The sequence below is a fragment of the Schistocerca gregaria genome, unplaced genomic scaffold (assembly GCF_023897955.1).
Source record: "Schistocerca gregaria isolate iqSchGreg1 unplaced genomic scaffold, iqSchGreg1.2 ptg000458l, whole genome shotgun sequence".
In the NCBI taxonomy this organism is placed as follows: Eukaryota; Metazoa; Arthropoda; class Insecta; order Orthoptera; family Acrididae; genus Schistocerca; species Schistocerca gregaria.
The window spans coordinates 302501-307500 of record NW_026061876.1 but is presented as its reverse complement, the minus strand read 5'-3'; the positions used below and the strand labels follow the sequence as shown (position 1 = coordinate 307500).

Sequence of the window (5000 nt, the reverse complement as noted above, 5' to 3'; positions counted from 1 at the left end):
CCTCGTTCATGGGGAACAATTGCAAGCCCCAATCCCTAGCACGAAGGAGGTTCAGCGGGTTACCCCGACCTTTCGGCCTAGGAAGACACGCTGATTCCTTCAGTGTAGCGCGCGTGCGGCCCAGAACATCTAAGGGCATCACAGACCTGTTATTGCTCAATCTCGTGCGGCTAGAAGCCGCCTGTCCCTCTAAGAAGAAAAGTAATCGCTGACAGCACGAAGGATGTCACGCGACTAGTTAGCAGGCTAGAGTCTCGTTCGTTATCGGAATTAACCAGACAAATCGCTCCACCAACTAAGAACGGCCATGCACCACCACCCACCGAATCAAGAAAGAGCTATCAATCTGTCAATCCTTCCGGTGTCCGGGCCTGGTGAGGTTTCCCGTGTTGAGTCAAATTAAGCCGCAGGCTCCACTCCTGGTGGTGCCCTTCCGTCAATTCCTTTAAGTTTCAGCTTTGCAACCATACTTCCCCCGGAACCCAAAAGCTTTGGTTTCCCGGAGGCTGCCCGCCGAGTCATCGGAGGAACTGCGGCGGATCGCTGGCTGGCATCGTTTATGGTTAGAACTAGGGCGGTATCTGATCGCCTTCGAACCTCTAACTTTCGTTCTTGATTAATGAAAACATACTTGGCAAATGCTTTCGCTTCTGTTCGTCTTGCGACGATCCAAGAATTTCACCTCTAACGTCGCAATACGAATGCCCCCGCCTGTCCCTATTAATCATTACCTCGGGTTCCGAAAACCAACAAAATAGAACCGAGGTCCTATTCCATTATTCCATGCACACAGTATTCAGGCGGGCTTGCCTGCTTTAAGCACTCTAATTTGTTCAAAGTAAACGTGCCGGCCCACCGAGACACTCAACTAAGAGCACCCTGGTAGGATTTCAACGGGGTCCGCCTCGGGACGCGCAAGCACGCCTTCGGCTCGCCCCACCGGCAGGACGTCCCACGATACATGCCAGTTAAACACCGACGGGCGGTGAACCAACAGCGTGGGACACAAATCCAACTACGAGCTTTTTAACCGCAACAACTTTAATATACGCTATTGGAGCTGGAATTACCGCGGCTGCTGGCACCAGACTTGCCCTCCAATAGATACTCGTTAAAGGATTTAAATTGTACTCATTCCGATTACGGGGCCTCGGATGAGTCCCGTATCGTTATTTTTCGTCACTACCTCCCCGTGCCGGGAGTGGGTAATTTGCGCGCCTGCTGCCTTCCTTGGATGTGGTAGCCGTTTCTCAGGCTCCCTCTCCGGAATCGAACCCTGATTCCCCGTTACCCGTTACAACCATGGTAGGCGCAGAACCTACCATCGACAGTTGATAAGGCAGACATTTGAAAGATGCGTCGCCGGTACGAGGACCGTGCGATCAGCCCAAAGTTATTCAGAGTCACCAAGGCAAACGGACCAGACGAGCCAATCCGATTGGTTTTGATCTAATAAAAGCGTCCCTTCCATCTCTGGTCGGGACTCTGTTTGCATGTATTAGCTCTAGAATTACCACAGTTATCCAAGTAACGTGGGTACGATCTAAGGAACCATAACTGATTTAATGAGCCATTCGCGGTTTCACCTTAATGCGGCTTGTACTGAGACATGCATGGCTTAATCTTTGAGACAAGCATATGACTACTGGCAGGATCAACCAGGGAGCTGCGTCAACGAGAGCTGAGCAGCCGGCCGCCCGGGAGTGTGTCCCGAGGGCCCGCGCGAACACGCAAGCGTCCGCTCAATTATTCTGCAAACAGGAGGAGGCTGAGCTCCCCTGCACGATACACCTCGAAACCCTCTCAGGTCCCGGCGGCGCGCAGCGCCGTCCTAAGTACTTGGTCGGGTTCGAGAGAGGCGCAATCGCCCGGAGATAGGCGAGTAGACGCTTTCAGTGCGAACACCCGTGCTCCCAACTGAGCTTGCCGCTGCCGACAGAGGCCCGGGAGCGTGCTGTCGTGGCATTGCCGGCGGGAAACAACACGCGCCACCTACGGTGACCGGCAGCTCCAACGCCAGCGCCACAGAAGGGCAAAGCCCCACTTGGGTGCAGAAGCGAACTCTCCCAGCACAGCGCACGCGCCAACACGTCCGCAGAGCTGCGATACAAACCACCTGCGAGAACCGCTGGGGGCGACCGAGCAGCAGACGGCGTCGCGACGCCGAGTGCCGGGCGGCGGCGCATCCTCAACGCACACAGTCCGCAATCGGACCAGCACACTGCAGATGTCCACCGCGCTTCGCACCGGGCTCGGCAGAACCCACTTTGGCCGCCTGGCGCCGCGCGCAGGGTGCGCCGGCGCATAGCTGGGACGCCAGCCGGGCCCGTCGGCCGGCGCTCCTGCCACTGGGCGCCCCCCACCAGCCGGCTGTAGTGCGTGCGCTCACGCAGCGCGCGGCCAGCACGCCGGGCGGCCCCCCCTCACCGGCCGGGGACTGTCCCGCCAAGCCACAGCCTCGTATCGCTTCATACCCACATGGCCAACTCAGGTTCGGGGGCATGGCGGGTACCGCCGAAACAACCGGTTCACAGATGTACCGATCGTCGCTATCACCGATGCACCTGCAGCGCGAACAACCGCTCAACAACTGATTTCCAGTTCATTTGCGGATCTTTGGCAGCAAACGTATACGTCAATCTACATTTGCGAAATCTACGATTCTGGCATGCCTGCATGTTATGTGTCACGACACGCTACATCAGCCCACATACACACTGCGGCATGTACACGAGAGAACACGTGGAAGATGGTCCGCGCACGTGTGCAATGTCCCTTGCGCGGTCGACTGTCAACCGGCCTCTGTAGCATGTCGCAGATGTGGAACGCGGTCCACCGTGCTATCATGTTGTGTGGGGCAATACGATTAAATAGGAAAACCCTCGTCGCTACATCAACAGACGGCTCACGCTGATTCCCGGCAGAGGGAGGAGGGGGGGGGGGCCAACATGCAATACTTTCGTCCGTACCTACTTACCACATGTCTGTACGGCGTACAACAGTGCAATCTCGCTGTAATGGGGAGACGAGACAAGTAGCATCGTGCACAACATATGGCCCTTATGATTCGCCATTGTAGGGCGCAGCCGGTGTACGGTCAAGCATGTGCCACATTATGTCACTCAGTACGTAACGACGGATGATCAGTGTGGGTTACGCGTACATCAGCGGACAGTCCACACAGGCCGTACCACAACGTACACTGACTGCATCGACAACCGAATGCAACTGAACAGCTGCAAGGCTCATTTCACAAACAAACGCCTGACCGACCAGCTTGGAAGGGCAGGAGGGGAGGGCGATATTCGTTCTGTAGCGGTACACCCTTCCAGTGGTTAGCGGGACTGTGTAGAAAGTACGCAACACTCGAAAGACCTTTATGTGAGGGTACGCACCATGGCATCAAGAAATACACATGACACCAGAGGATCCAAGCAGTGAACTATGTTCAGAGGGTTGCTGTTAGGCAAAGCTACATTCCTGTGACGTTACATGTGACAGTTAAGGTGCAGTGTAAGTTAGGTTAAGGTGCAGTGTAAGTTAGGTTAAGGTGCAGTGTAAGTTAGGTTAAGGTGCAGTGTAACTTAGGTTAAGGTGCAGTGTAACTTAGGTTAAGGTGCAGTGTAAGTTAGGTTAAGGTGCAGTGTAACTTAGGTTAAGGTGCAGTGTAACTTAGGTTAAGGTGCAGTGTAACTTAGGTTAAGGTGCAGTGTAACTTAGGTTAAGGTGCAGTGTAACTTAGGTTAAGGTGCAGTGTAAGTTAGGTTAAGGTGCAGTGTAACTTAGGTTAAGGTGCAGTGTAACTTAGGTTAAGGTGCAGTGTAACTTAGGTTAAGGTGCAGTGTAACTTAGGTTAAGGTGCAGTGTAACTTAGGTTAAGGTGCAGTGTAACTTAGGTTAAGGTGCAGTGTAACTTAGGTTAAGGTGCAGTGTAACTTAGGTTAAGGTGCAGTGTAACTTAGGTTAAGGTGCAGTGTAACTTAGGTTAAGGTGCAGTGTAACTTAGGTTAAGGTGCAGTGTAAGTTAGGTTAAGGTGCAGTGTAAGTTAGGTTAAGGTGCAGTGTAAGTTAGGTTAAGGTGCAGCGTAACTTAGGTTAAGGTGCAGCGTAACTTAGGTTAAGGTGCAGCGTAACTTAGGTTAAGGTGCAGCGTAACTTAGGTTAAGGTGCAGCGTAACTTAGGTTAAGGTGCAGCGTAACTTAGGTTAAGGTGCAGCGTGGGTTAGGTTAGGGGCCAACGTGGGTTAGGTTAGGGGCCAACGTGGGTTAGGTTAGGGGCCAACGTGGGTTAGGTTAGGGGCCAACGTGGGTTAGGTTAGGGGCCAACGTGGGTTAGGTTAGGGGCCAACGTGGGTTAGGTTAGGGGCCAACGTGGGTTAGGTTAAGGGCCAACGTGGGTTAGGTTAAGGGCCAACGTGGGTTAGGTTAAGGGCCAACGTGGGTTAGGTTAAGGGCCAACGTGGGTTAGGTTAAGGGCCAACGTGGGTTAGGTTAGGGGCCAACGTGGGTAAGGTTAGGGGCCAACGTGGGTAAGGTTAAGGGCCAACGTGGGTTAGGTTAAGGGCCAACGTGGGTTAGGTTAAGGGCCAACGTGGGTTAGGTTAAGGGCCAACGTGGGTTAGGTTAAGGGCCAACGTGGGTTAGGTTAAGGGCCAACGTGGGTTAGGTTGCCAGAGATGTGTCAAATCAGGATGTACGTTTGGCTGGTGTCAGGTGGTGGGTTGGTTCGATGCCTTTATAAGGGGTGTGGCCAAAGGGTATTTTATTACTTGTACCTTTTGTGTTGTGGCGTGGCGTTGCGTCCTGTGTTGATACTGGGTGGACCACTGTGGGTGTTGCTGGCTGATTTGAGCTGCGTTGTTTGCGGGTGATGTGAGACATTCTGTCTTATTAGTGGACGTGACGTTCCTCTTGTCGTTGTTTGGATAGTGTCCTGTGGCAGCGAGGATAAAATGGATGTTGTTGAACGATAGTGCTTTGGTGCTTTCGCTTTGTTACAC

At 53.4% G+C, this 5000-nt stretch overlaps 1 non-coding gene across 1 annotated transcript in view; it reads right to left on the bottom strand.

Annotated features, from left to right (window-relative positions):
- LOC126312998 (small subunit ribosomal RNA) overlaps positions 1–1665 on the bottom strand; it is a 1893-nt gene extending 228 nt beyond the window's left edge. Inside the window, exon 1 of the ribosomal RNA XR_007554894.1 lies at positions 1–1665. This exon is cut by the window's left edge and continues 228 nt beyond it. This is a non-coding gene — a ribosomal RNA (small subunit ribosomal RNA).
- Between the last annotated feature and the right edge of the window lie 3335 nt (positions 1666–5000).